At 43.3% G+C, this 14,544-nt stretch overlaps 1 non-coding gene across 1 annotated transcript; it reads left to right on the forward strand.

Moving 5' to 3' along the window:
• Nucleotides 1-11,581: 11,581 nt before the first annotated feature.
• LOC148120216 (U6 spliceosomal RNA) lies at nucleotides 11,582-11,687 on the forward strand. Its single transcript, XR_015734657.1, has one exon. It is a non-coding gene; the product is annotated as a U6 spliceosomal RNA (small nuclear RNA).
• The last annotated feature ends 2,857 nt before the right edge of the window (nucleotides 11,688-14,544 follow it).

Raw genomic sequence — 14,544 nt, forward strand, 5'->3', positions numbered from 1 at the left:
TGTTCTTTCTTACTGGTTTCATCCCTGGATAACATTGATAATGACCTTTCTCGTTTGGTTGTGTGCACAGCACCTTCTAACACTGTGGACACTAGTCAGTAGGGGTGAAGCTTCCAGTTGAGCACCAGCCTGATTTCTTCATGTTCTGTGCCAAAAGTATGCAGTGTCTCCCTGCAACATGGCCTTACTGTAAAGTTGTGGATGGTAACCAACAGCACTGGCAATGGTCTCTAGAGTTTGTTGGGCCTTTGGACAGAGATTCAAGAGATGCCCATTCTTATTACTGGGGGTGTTTTATGTGGTAGCATATGATGTCTAGTTAGAGTATTGTCTTTCCCATTACATGTTGACTCCATTTAAATTTCTTTTATGTATATATGTGTTATAGGAGGCTTCTACAGTAGTAGGTTTCTGTGTGGGTTTTTTATTATTATCATCATGTGTGTATATGTGTATGTACCATGGCGCTTCTGTGGAAGTCTGAGGACAACTTTGTGGCCTTGGTTCTCTTTCCATCTCTATGTGGGTTCTAGGCTCAAACCGGTCTCCCAGCTTGTACAGGAAGTGCCTTGACCTGATATATCATTTTGTCAGCCTGATTTCTGAGACAGGGTCTCAAGCTCAGGATAGCCTGGAATTGGAGATCCTCCTGCTTCCGCCTGGTTCTGAGATTAAAGGTGTGTACTACCACTGTGTCCAGCTAGATTTTTTAAAATGTATTTTTATGTATATGGGTGCTCATTCTGCATTTCGAAAAGGGCATCAGATCTCATTATAGACGGCTGTGGGCTGTCATGTGGTTGTTGGGACTTGAACTCAGGACCTCTGGAAGAGCAGCCGGTTCCCACTCTGAATGTCTCTCTAGCGCCCATTTCTTGTATGCTAGGTATCCCAACTGATGTAAGACAGAATCTCAGTGTAGTTCAGATTTGCTTGTCCCTGATGGCTAAAGGTGTTGAAGATTTTGTCGCATGCTTGTGACCCTTTGAACCTTGGGAAATGTTGTTCACTTGTCCATTTGCTTATTGATTCATTGACTTGTTTTGGTGTTAAAACTGTTGTTAATCTTTTGGCTATTTTTAAGTTCTCTTATACTTTGGCTCTTAATCTGAAAGGCTGGATATGGAGTGTGTGTTATGATGAAAAACTTCGGAAGCCGTAACTTTGGGTGCTGCTTATGAAAAGGTCCATGCATATTTGAAGCTTCAGAGCCTAAAATAACTTTAAGGGGTAGAAAAAAGCAACTTTGCAGTTCATTGACACAAAGTGGATTCATGTCAGGAACCCTGTGGGTCTCCTTTAACAATGTTGGCCCCTGGGAAATCACACTAGATAGTGTCTGGCATAGTTCCTGTGTGGTAAGAGCAGATTCAATCAGGGGTCCTCAGGAATCTTTAGAACCCAGGCCACTGGTCTCCTTCTGTGTCCAGATTCTGCCTCCAATGTCTTGCTGAGTGTGTTGTTGAGGAGTCTCTGGGCATTAGGGTAGCTGCTGCAGTGGCCCTATGCCTACCTATTTGTGTTTCTTCAAGTTCTTTTAGTGTAAGGCCAGGCTGAAGTCACAGAACCTTCCAGAGATACCATCTGAAAGAGGTGACATCTATTGGGAAGGTCATTGAGGGGTGTGGTAGCCCTTATGGGACCCGTTGACAGTTCACACAAGAGGATTGCTGTAAAAGAAGCAAGCCTGGTTTGAGATGTGGTTTCTTCTCCACATAGACTCCACCACTCTCCGTCCACCCCAGGCTGGGCCATCCAGACCCTCACGCCCTGAGATGCTGAACTGAGGGACTCCTTCCTCTGAAGTCAGCCCTTCTCGGAGGTGCTGCTGTGGCAATGGATGCCAGGCTAGTGCAATTGCTGGGAAGGTTTGCCAGCCTTAGGGTTGCCCTGAGGGAAAGGAGGGGGTTTCTCAGCCCTCAGTGTTACCTTGAGGGAGAGGACCTCACAGTTGTTCACAGTTGGTGCCTTCTCCCTCAGCCTCGGCGACAGCTTTGTGAGATGACGGTGTACTCTACAGCTTTGTGAGATGACGGTGTACTCTACAGCTTTGTGAGATGACAGTATACTATCACACTTTGGATGTAGGTTGATATAGGGTGTAGGTCTTCTGTTTGAGACAAGATCTCATGCGTCCCAGGCTAGCCTAGAAGTCACCAGAAAGCTAAGGCTAGCCTTGCTGTCCTGATCTTCTTGCCTTCACCTCCTAATGCAGTGGTTCTCAACCTTCCTAATGCTGAGACCCTTTAACATGGTTCCTCATGTTGTGCTGACTCCACCCATAATATTATTTCATTGCTACTTCATAACTGTAATTTTGCTACTGTTATGAATTGTAATGTAAATATCTGTGTGTGTGTGTGTGTGTGTGTGTGTGTGTGTGTGTGTGTGAGAGAGAGAGAGAGAGAGAGAGAGAGAGAGAGAGAGAGAGAGAGAGAAAGAGAGATCAACTGAGGTAAACTGGGTAGATCTGGTGTCTAGTCCAGTGATCAAGATTGCAAGTCAAGAGTACATCCTGTGCTTGCAGAGGATTCAAACTAGGCTCCTTGCAGCCACCCAAATGTTTACCTCGGGGGACCCAACTCTCTCTTCTGACCTCCACAGGCACCTGTACTCACTTGTACTAACATGCACACAGACAGACACATTAAGACATGCATACAATTAAAAATAAAATATATCTTAAAACCTTTAGCTGCTCTTGGTTTTGCTGGGTAGTAGGGAACGGAACGATGGTTCTCGTGCACGCGAGACAAGTGATCTGCCTCTGCGCTGTGTCCTCAGTCTGGACACTTTAGATTCTGTTTTTCCCTTTCTTTTCCCATTTCTTCCTTCTTTTCTTTCATTCTTGCTCTTCCTCACCCCTATTCTCTTCTGTCATCTCTGGCTGGCCCATAACTCACAGTGTAGACCACACTGGCATTGACTTGTGTACAGGTTTTTTCCTGCCAGGCCTGGCCTAAATCTCCTGTCAAGAAAATGCATTTTAGATTGACTCAGACAAAACACATTTACTAATTAGGTGACCCAGAAAGAGTGTCAAGAAAAGATAGCAGGGCTGGAGAGATGGCTCAGCGGTTAAGAGCATTGCCTGCTCTTCCAAAGGTCCTGAGTTCAATTTCCAGCAACCACATGGTGGCTCACAACCATCTGAAATGAGATCTGATGCCCTCTTCTGGACTGCAGGCAGACACACAGACAGAATATTGTATACATAATAAATAAATAAATATATAAAAAAAGAAAAGATAGCATAAACCAGCTTCCAAGCCTGTGTTAACAGAGATTAGGGCGGGAAAGATGCTGAACGCCAGTCATGAGATAACATGAAAGTCAGAGATGGACAGACAGAACCTGTGGTATGAACAGACATCTCTCACTAGTAAGTCCTAGCCCACATACGAAGCAAACTAATACAGCGTGATTTTGAGACATTCAGGTAGGGAAGGACCGTCCACCTCTAACTAAACCACAAAGTGACACAGGGTCAAGATACTGGGTCAGTAAAAGAAAGGATACATGGTCCCCTGCAGTGAACATCACCTCTACAAACACGGTAGGAATGGCTCAAGTGGCCTTTCCGGTTTTAGAAACCACTCACAGATAAAACAGAGAAGGCAACTGCATATGTTTGCAGAACCAGGATTGGAATTTTTTTTAAGATTTATTTATTTATTATGAATACAACATTCCTTCCATGTGTGCCTACAGGCTAGAAGAGGGCATCAGATCTCTCATTATAGATGGCTGTGAGCCACCATGTGGTTGCTGGGAATTGAACTCAGGACCTCTGGAAGAGCAGCCAGTGCTCTTAACCACTGAACCATCTCTCCAGCTCCTCCAGGATTGGAATTTAATCTTGTCTGCAGACTTCTGTGTTAGCAACCAAAATGGACAGAAGTCGGCCACTGGACGCTGGAATGAGAGTGTAGAAGCGTCTTGTGCTCTTAGCAATGAGCCCACACCACACAGGTGAGTGAGTGGACAGAGGCTTTCAGTCCATTCCAAGAGTCACAGATTTGCACGAGAAGAGAGCTTCATTGTTGTCTGACATAGAATAAGCCCCAGATTTATGGCTGGGAGGACTGGGAGGGGCTGATGTCAATGAATAACGTCATAGGGTGAACGGTCTAAAGAAGTAGGTAGCTTCCACTAAAGAAGTGGTAAAACATGGTACCCAAGCAAGTAGAGGGTGGGCAGAGAGTGCCAATGTCATATGAAATAGTTCTGGGGGGCAGAGTGTGCCAATGTCATATGAAATAGTTCTGAGGGGCAGAGTGTGCCAGTGTCATACGAAATAGTTCTGAGGGGCAGAGTGTGCCAATGGCATATAAAATAGTTGTGAGGGGCAGAGAGTGCCAATGTCATATGAAGCTGTTGGGGCGGGTAGAGTGCTGTTTGATTTTTGGAAGCTTGGATAAAGAAACACTTCCATGATTAGGCATTACTAAATATTTGCAGACATTTTGATCACTAAATGTCAAAAGAAAACCTTTGTGAATTTTCTCTCAGGCAGCATAGGGAGGGGCTCAACTCTGCTATAGACATTTGCTGGTCACATGTGTTTTATTTTTAAGGTTAAAAAATGAACTATTGCCAGTCTTTTTGAAGATTTAAGATCTTTAGAATAATCTAAAGCTAATTTTTGTTTTGTATAACAATCAAGCACTCTCCATGTAATTTTCACTTTTTTTTCTACATAAGAACACACCTCTGGTTTGATAATGCCAATCATTAAAAAGTAACATTTGTTATTAAGTTTGGTCTTGCTCATATCTCTGGTTAGACTCCAGAGATGCTGTGGTCCTCAAGGCCTTGGATCAAGATGTGAACACCTTATAGAGGGGCAGGGGGAGCTGCTGCTGTGCAGTGCCTTGTGTCTGTGGTGGTGAGGCTAAACAGAGCCTGTCTCCCTTTTCTTCCCTCTAGGAAGGCGCTTTCGTCTACTTGTCTTTAGTAGGAAATGTTGCCGATTCCCAAGGCTTGATTGCATCTTTATGTAAGTAATTAAAACGTTTACATTTGAAATGTCTGAGGAGATTAATTGCAAGAATGGCTGCGATGAAGCGAATGTCTTTTTGTACGATCCCATTGACATGTCCTGACCAGAACAGGTGAATCTATAGAGACAGACAACAAATTAGTGGTTGCCCGGGGCTGGGGATGAGAGTTGGATTGTGGGCAGGAAGGTGGGCGACTGCTAATGGGTGAATGTTCTTGTTTGCAGTGTTCTCAGTTAGACTGTGTCTTTTCATATCTGTGACGTACTAAAATGTCATGGAATTTATGCCATGTGAATTACATATTAGCAAAGTTATATAGTAAACAGAGTGTGTATACCTGGGGTGTGGATCAGTGGTTGAGTGCTCACCTAACGTGTGTGAGCCCCTACACAACACTGTAAAACAAAAGACACCAAAAGGTCTGCAGTTCTTAAACTAGGTGCTTCCCCAGATGTTTTGTGTAGCTTTACTTTTAAAACTTTATTTTTAATTCTGCATGTGTGTGTCTGTGTGGGTTTGTGCATGTGAGCAGTGTCCCCAGAGGTCAGAAGGGAGCACTAGCCCTCCTGGAGCTGGAGTCAGGCAGTTGTGAGTGCCCAGTGTGGATGCTGGGAACTGAACTCAGGTCTTCTGGAAAAGCATACATACTCTGAACTGCTGAGCTACCTCTCCAACTCTGTCTTCCCTTGATTGTATGTCTATACCTGTCTTCTAAATAATTCTCCAAATTCCTCCTTGACAAAAATACCTCTCCCAGAGTGGAGGCATGGGGATTTAGAAATATAGTAAAGAATACGAAGACGCGAATGGAAATAATAAAACGCAGAAACATATAGGATAGTATTAGGAGGGAATTCCAGTGAGTACTGAAATTTTGCCCGTGTTTAATTTCCAACTGGTTAATATGCCCCTTGCCCCAAAAGGTAGGAGCAAAACAAACGACTACATTAACATACAAATTGAAAGTCACAGGGTACATTCATTGCTCATGTCCTTGATTCATGCCCTAAACCAAACACTCTGTAGGCAAACCACTCGCTGGGTGAAATCTCAAGTTATTTCCATAAAGGAAACTGGAACTTAGTTGGATCCTTAGACTTTGGTTTTAGGTAGGAACCAACTACTTCCCTATTTCAGGAACAGGACCTGTTAACTATAGCCTTGAGAGAGCAGAACTCTGATTTACAACTAGGTGGGACCTTTGTTAGAAGCACAATAACCTTCAATGAATTAGAAACAAGTCCCAAACTCTCTGTCCTTTGGTCTCTTTGGGCCTCGAAACTTTCTTATTGTAAGGAGACCACTTTTCATTTCCTGGTTGCCCAGACTCCTGAAATAATCACACAGAAACTGTATTAATTAAATCACTGCTTGGCCAATTACCTAAGCATATTGCTAGCTGGCTCTTACATCTAGAAATAATCCATCTCCATTATTTTATATTTTACCACAAGTTTGTGGCCTACTGGCCAGGTTTCAACGTGTTTGTCTCTGGCTGTGGCTCCATTGCTTTTCCCTGACTCTGCCTTCTTCCTTCCAACATTCAGTTTAGTTTTCCCCACCTAGCTAAGTTCTACCCTATCAGGCCAAGCCAGTTTCTTTATTAACCAATGGTATTCAGAGCATACAGAGGGGAATACCACATCACCTCCCCTTTTCTGTTTAAATAAAAAAGGAATGTTTTAACTTTAAAATAGTAAAATATGACAAAACAGATATCAAACAACAATTACAGTTACCATTTTTATATCTACTTTATCTTTTATCATAACTAAGAAAAATTATAACTATAATTATAAATTCTTCAACTCCATCAAAGACTCCAGAAAAATATATTACCTAAGTAAACAGGAAATGCATTGTAAGCAACTTTCAAAACTGTAGAAATGACAGAGACATCTTGCTGCCTCGACAGTCACCCAAAGTTCTTCTGAACCATTGGGGCATCCATCTTCAGCCTACAGGCCCATAGTATCTAGTAGACTTATCTATGAAGCAGGAAATTTCAAAGACAGTTCTACCTATATTGGCAGTTTGCCAGTCACTTTCTTCTGTATCCTGCAGAATGTCTAGTGGAGTCTTTTATGAAGCAGGAACCCCCAAAAATCATCTCACCTTTAGGCAAGTTCAGCAGTCATTTTCCATGGGTCCTGCATGACTAGTATACCATCAAGCAGTCCAGGCAAGAGCAGTTTCTTGTCCAAATGGCTAGCCAACTCCATAAGGAGTCTCTTCAATGTCTGTTATCCTCTTGAAGTAGATTGGTGCTGCCAGGAGCAGATGTGTCGTCATGAGAAGTCCTAACTTCTTAAACGTTTTAAATTCCATATTCTTGTAGTCTTTGAAAGGTTTGAAGAATGTCTATCCATCTGAAATACATCTCTGTACATCTAGAAAACCTAACTAACATGACTAGAAACTTGACTATTAAAGATGACTCTCTATTAACCTATATTTCTTAATTATACATTACATTTTTAAATGAGCTGTACAAACACAATACCATAATCAAGAACAGAAATATACATAAAATAAAACTGATCTTAAACTTGTATCAATAGACCAAGATACATACCAATGCAAAGTATTTATCTCTGTATCATATCCCCCTTTAAATGTAAACAAACATTTATAAACAATATTTGGGAAAATAGGTGTAGTTCCCTCTGAGCTTCTAACTGCTGTTTAATGGGTGAAGTAATGTTTTGAGGGGTATTCAAAGCAACTTTTCAGGGGTCTTCGTTCATCAAACCACATTAGTCTGGAAAGATTCCACAGGTTTTCCTCCTCTGTGGAAACAAAAGAAGAACCTCTTTTCTAAGGCAACATATCCTTAGACCCATATTTTGACATTAAGATATCTTTAAAATATATATGTTGGTTACTTAGCTCCTTCATAGTCAAAAAATTTTTAAAAAACCACAATAATATACATAATCAAGATGCTCTGTGTATATTCTCTCCTTTCATGGCTTATTTGTTTTTACTCTATTACTTTTTAATATTTTATTATCTTTATTCCTTTTATCTGTACTGTTTCTTTATTTTTTATTTTTATTTTTGTACTGTTTCTTTAAAGACTTTGTTTTGTTTTTTTAAACCATTTATTTCTTTTATAACTCTCTCTACTCTTTTTCTTTTCTCTCCTAAGCCTACATACATTTTTTAAACACACACTGTGACTCATTTAGAGGTCTTTTATGTCTGAATCTATCATTATTGCATATCTGTAATTCTTTTCTACACAGGGGTATTTCTTAAAATGTTATGCACTTCTTAACCTAAACTACAACATTGCTAGGGGAAATATGGTGCTGTCTACTTGCTCTGCCCAGTCTGACATGGCGGAAGTCTGTTCACTGCCTCTGAGACTGATGGGTGGAAGCCGTCCTCATCACCTCAACTCTGACAACCAGTTGGCCCATGCTGCCTCCAAGTAACTTGCAGCACATTGCCCACAAACCCCATTTAAATGATCAGTCTCCTGAAAGAGCCAGAGTTCGTGCTGGCATCGCAACCCAGAAAGCTGCCAGTTTTGAACTGTGCCGCTTTTTTTTTTTCTGCTACTGCGGAATCAGGAAGGCTCTCTTAAAGGAGCTGCAGCATGCCTCCAGCAGCAGAGCCCATCCAGGAAAAAAAAACGCAGCTAAACTTTGTTTTTTAGTGTCTAGAATTCCTTTTCAACCTTTCTCAGATTTTAAAGTAGATTTTATTGACCATGTTGACACACCAATTTGTTGTAGGAGGCCACTTGTTTATTTCTAACTGCTCCTGAAGTAACCACACAGAAACTGTGTTAATAAGTCATCGCTTGGCCAATTACTTAAACATATTGCTAGCTAGCTCTCACATCTATAATTAACCCATCTCCATTATTTTATATTTTGCCATGAAACTTGTGGCCTACCAGCAAGGTTTCAGTGTGTCTGTCTCTGGTGGTGGCTCCATGGCTTTTCCTGACTCTGCCTTCTTCCTCCCAGCATTCAGTTTAGTTTTTCCCACCTAGCTAAGTTCTACCCTATCAGGTCAAGCCAGTTTCTTTATTAACCAATGGTATTCACAGCATACAGAGGGGAACCCCATATTACCTCCTACCCTACAGAGCCATCTTCTTTACACTCAGTGTAAATTGACCAACACTTAGACAACTAATATTGACTTCCCAGTATGTTCTCTACCAGTGTGGTTAAGTCAGTGAGCCGGGCGCCAGCATCTCTTAGTGCTTTCAGGTTTGGCATCTGCAGTTCTGTATTGTCTACTGTGTGTCTTTGTTTTTTCTTATTTTCTTTATTTTGTTATTCTATTCTGCTTTTATCTTCATTTATTTTTTAAGCATCTGTGTGTATGGTATTTGCAAGTATATGTGGGAATGTGTTTCGAGTTCTTATTTCTTTTATGATTTTTATTTTTTTAAAGAGAGTTCACCTTTCTTCAGGTGAATTGCCCTTTTATTTTGAAAGTGAATGCTCAAGAGCAGCGCTGTTCCAGAAGGTCCTGACCAGGACCTCCCAGAGACTGGCCATGGCTTCAGGCTGTAGGCTACCCTCATCCCCACCAGATGGCAGAGCATGCAGCAGTGGTGGGACTCAAAGCTTCCTCCAGCCGTTGCCTCTTTTCCCTCCGAACCGTTACTGCCTGCAGTTGTCAGTCACAAGTAAATGGAAGTGGTCACATCATCATGATTTTAAACCCTGATGTGGGACCCTTGGTTGTTCAGGGTTAGCAAGGTAGGCAGTGGGTAGAGTCCAGCTACAAAGGACCAGAGGTTCACATATGGTCTGGTGGACCCCAGGGCCACCATCGGGTCATTCGTCTGCCTTCTCTGCCATATCCAGACATCCTCAGCTTTTTACACTTCCCTCCTGCTGCAGATATTCTTCTTTCTGGCCTGAGGCCAGGGCATACAGTAAAATCTGGAAGCCACCCCAATATTTCCATAGAAAAGAGTCACCAGCCATCAGTCCTCCTTTTTTGTTTCTGTTTGTTTGTTTGGGACAGGGTTTCTCTGTAGCTTTGGAGTTTGCCCTGGAACTAGCTCTGCAGACCAGGCTGGCCTAGAATTAACAGAGATCCACCTGCCTCTGCCTCCTGAGTGCTGGAATTAAAGGAGTGCACCACCACCGCTCAGCACCACCAGCCCTCTTGACTGTGCAGACCGGACACTGCTTGTTTCTGTGGAGTGGACCACAGAGTTGTCAGATGAGCCTTTCACATTCTCTTTAGGGATCGACTCACCCCATCCTGTTCCTTCCAAGCCCACCAGCATGGCTCTGCAAGTTCACTGTCATCCCAGATGCAGCCCTCCTAGAGTTCTGCATGATGCAGTGGCCTCCTCCCTGGGCTGTGAACAGATGTCATGGTGGCCAGTCCAGAGTCAAACGCCTTCCTGACACAGCACGGTGAAGAGGAGGTGACCGTTAGGGCATCTTCCTGGGTCTCATTTTTCAATTTAAGCATTACTTTTGTCCTTCCTAGTGTGAGCCACTTACATACAGACCTTATGGCTACATTCTTAAGGCCCAGCAGAGACAACCCCTCTATGCTCAGAAAATACTGTTGAATAAGCAGCTAAAGAGAGGCCCTGGTGATTAAAGATACTGGCTGCTCTTCCAGAGGGTCTGGGTCAATTCTTAGCACCCACTTGGTGACTCACAACTATCTGTAACTCCAATCCCAGGGGATCTGCCCCTTCTCCTGTCATCTACAAGCATCAGGCATGCACAGGGTGCACGCACATACATGCAGACATGCTGCGGAAGTACCTTCTACTGCTTCAGCCAATAGCTGCTGAAATACCAGCCCACTGGGGCGTGGTATATTTCTTGTTAAAAGAAGAGTGGCAAGCCTCGGCTCGGTCTCTTGGTTCCGGCTCCTGCTCCAGCGACTAGGCTCCTTTCCTGATGGTTTATGTGTATGTAAGTTTACCCCCCAAAATAAATACCACTTTAAAACATAACTGGTGTGGGATTGATTCGCCATTACAGACAAAACACCCATATGTAAAAGATAAATAATCTTTAAAAAAATGAATAGAGATGGCAGTGTGTGGTTAGTTCTGTTTTTTAATGTCTAAGCATTCACTAATCTCTTCCCTCCTTAAAGAACTGACATTTTATGTGAATAATTTTCCTAGATTTGGGATACCTCAATTAGTTCATTTTACCTCCTGTTTATATTTAGGGAAATTTTGTCTTTTCAATACTTCCTTGCTTCCCAGTTACTACAGTTATTTCTAAACCTAGCAGATGATTCACCAAGGTCGTGATTGGTGGTGTGTGAGGCCTTATGTGGAGACTCTTCACCTGTGTGGTCCTTGTCTCAGGAGGGCCTGTCTTGAGAGACTTTTGTAGCTGGTCCCAAGGGGTCCTTTCTCTGGGTCTATGAGAGGAGAATTCCTGCTGCTCTGTCCAGTCAGATGCTGGAGTTCATGTCTGAGCAGTTAAACCTTCTCAGTATCACAGAGCGTGTCTGAAGGGAGAGTGAGCTAGAGATGCCCACTACTGTGTCCACTACTCCTGTCCTTTGAGAGGCTGAGGTCAGCATGTGCTATTGTTACCAGTTTAAAAAAAATAGCCAGGGTGCTCACTTTGACAGCACATAAACTATCATAGGAACCATACAGAGAAGATTAGCCTGCCCGTGTTCAAGGATCACATGCAAATTCATAAAGCAGTCCATAAAAATTAGTAAAATAATTAGGGGTTGGAAGGATAGCTCAGTGGTTAAGACCATTTGCTGATCTTACAGAGGACCTGAGTTCAGTTCCCAGCACTGATACTGGGCAGTTCACAGCTGCCTACAACTCCACTTGTGGGGTACCCAGCACCCTCTTTTGGTCATCCATATACACGTGTATATTCTCTCTCTTATTATCTTTTTAAAGGTACTAGTAACAATTAAAGTGGGAATAAAAATGGTCTCAAAAGTGGAAGACCCTCTTCTCAGACTGGAGAAAGACTTCCTGACTCCTAGTGCATTCTAGAAGAAACATTCTGACCACGGGTCTGGAAAGATTCTTGAATACCCTGCTTTCCAGGTATTACCTGGCAGGGTGGCGTGGCTGTTGCTGCTGGACACGGTCCTTTTGGGGTTCACTCTGGAGTTCAGGCTGCATCATCCGAGGCCTTCAACACTCAGCTGGCAGGTCTGCTGGGTGTTTTCAGGAGACAGAGGTGGGCTATCTCAAGCTCAAGGCTGGGTGGGATGGCAGAAACTTCTCTCCAGTAAAACTAAGTAAACATTCAAAAATCACAAAATGGGATTTTGAAGACAGGGTCTCACAGAGGTCTGCCCACTTCTGTCTCCTAAGTCCTGGGATTAAAGGCATGGGCCCCTATGTCCAGGCATGAATATGTTTTGTTATATAAGATCTATTTGTTTTTATGTGCACGAATGTTTCTCCTGAATGTATGTGTATATATGTGCACCATATGCATGCCTGCTACCGGAAGGCATCAGATCACCTAGAACTCGAGTTACAAGGGGTGGCAGCCTCCGGGTGGGTGCTGGAACGGAACCTGGGCCCTCTGCAGTATCAGTAAATGCCCTTAGTCACGGCGCTCTCTCCAGTCCCACAGAACGTGTTCTAAGAAACATTTCCTTAATAATTTCCCACATCTAGATTACACTTGAAAACTTTATATTTAAAGTAAGTGTAATGTATTCAAAAGATTGTTAATTTTTAAAATTAAATGTGTGTGTGTGTGTGTGTGTGTGTGTGTGAACACCCTGTGGGAGGTCAGTTTTCTTCTCTACCATGTTGGTCCTTGGGGTGGAACACAGCTTGTGAGACTTGGTCGCAGGAGCCTTTACCCACTGAGCCATCCTGCCTGCCTTTTCCTTTTGTTTTCACGCATGTGTATCTTACTCTCTGTTCCTGTCGTCGTGATAAAATGACAGAAGCCACCCGAAGGAAATGGGTTTGCCCAGCTCACAGCTCAGGGGCGGTCCCTCGCGGTCCTGAAGTCACTGGTGGGAGTTTGCGGGAGCTGGGCCCATCACAACCACAGTCGGAAACAGAGCAATGGGCACACATAGGGTGCTCAGCTTACTCTCTCAGCTCTCACAGTCCGCGATTCCCCGCCCAGGGAGTGGTACCACCAACAGTGGGCAGGATTCCTGCCTCCGTTAGCGGTAGCAAAGCAGCCCCAGCCCCACCCCAGACGCCCATCTCCCATGCGACCCTAGGTTGTAGTAAGTAACAGTCAATACTGCTGTGCCAGGCTCTCTTTTGGGCCACCCACAGAGACTTATTAGTTATGAATGTTCCGGTCTTATCTTAGATCTTATTTTAATTTGTTTCTGTTTATCTTTCTTTTCGCCTGAGGGCATCTTATCTTTCTGCTTTTCTGTGTATCTTACTTTTCTGCTGTCTCTTTCTGGCGTTCTGGCTGCAGCTGCCTGGCTTCTGGCCCCAGGCATGTACCCTTCATTCTCCCTAGGCTCCTCTTTCTCCTCTCCTCTTGAGTTCTATTTTTTCTCTCTGCCTTCCAGACTCGTCTATCCCTCTTCTGACTAATTATTGACTATAAAACTTTTTATTAGACCAATCAGGTGCAGTAGGCAGGCAAGGTGAAACAAATGCTACATGTCTCTTCCATAATGAAACAAATGCAGTGTACCCAAATGTAACACATCTTTATATTAGCAAAAGCAGCAGAAACAAATGTAGCAACCTTTACATAGTTAAAGTGATATTCTACAGCATAAACATATATAACACATCTTTGCCCAGTTAAAATAATATTCCACAATACACTGCGAGGTAGGTGTGCGCCCAGGCCTGTGTACATTAGAGGAAAACCTCAGGAAGCCTCAAGAATGGCATCCACCTCCTGCCACACAAGGTATCTCTTTGGCTTGGAGCTGACTGATAAGACTCATTGCTAATTGCTGACCTACTGGGTCAGTAAGCTTCATGTGTTTCCATTTTACCAGTGCTGAGATTGCTAGTGTGTGTCGCCTGCTTGACATTGTTACATGAGTGCTGGGGATTGAACTCAGGTCCTCATGCTTCTGAGGCCAGAGCTTTAGCAACTGAACTGTCTCCCCAGGCTTGAGAACCATCATTATTAAATATTGTGTTTGCAAAATTTGACTGTGTTGAATTAATTTAAACTCTTGCAACTTGTAACCAAGAGTGCACATACATGGATGTGCTTGTATTTTACAAGTAGAGCAGCTCTCCGGCTTAGGTCAAGGGTGAGGGGCACAGTAGTCCCAGACCTCCCTTGCCCTCCGCAGGCATTGTGAAGGTTGTAAGACAGTGGTCATTCTCATTAACTGGCATAAAAAGGCTTACTAGTCATAGAGCAATGGACTAGGATAGAGGACCCAGAAACAGACCCATGCAATGGTGCAGCTCCCAGATGTTGGACAAAGTGACATAAACACACATTGGGAAAAAAGATTACAACCTCTTCAACAATAGTTCGAGGACTGACTAGTCCATGAGGAAGAGTGGAACTGCCCCTCTCCCACCTTGTGTAAAAACCAACTCCAGACGGATCAAGGACATTCATGTGAGGCCTGAAATGCTTAA

Source organism: Myodes glareolus, chromosome 12 (genome assembly GCF_982192425.1).
Source record: "Myodes glareolus chromosome 12, mMyoGla1.1, whole genome shotgun sequence".
NCBI classification, from domain to species: domain Eukaryota; kingdom Metazoa; phylum Chordata; class Mammalia; order Rodentia; family Cricetidae; genus Myodes; species Myodes glareolus.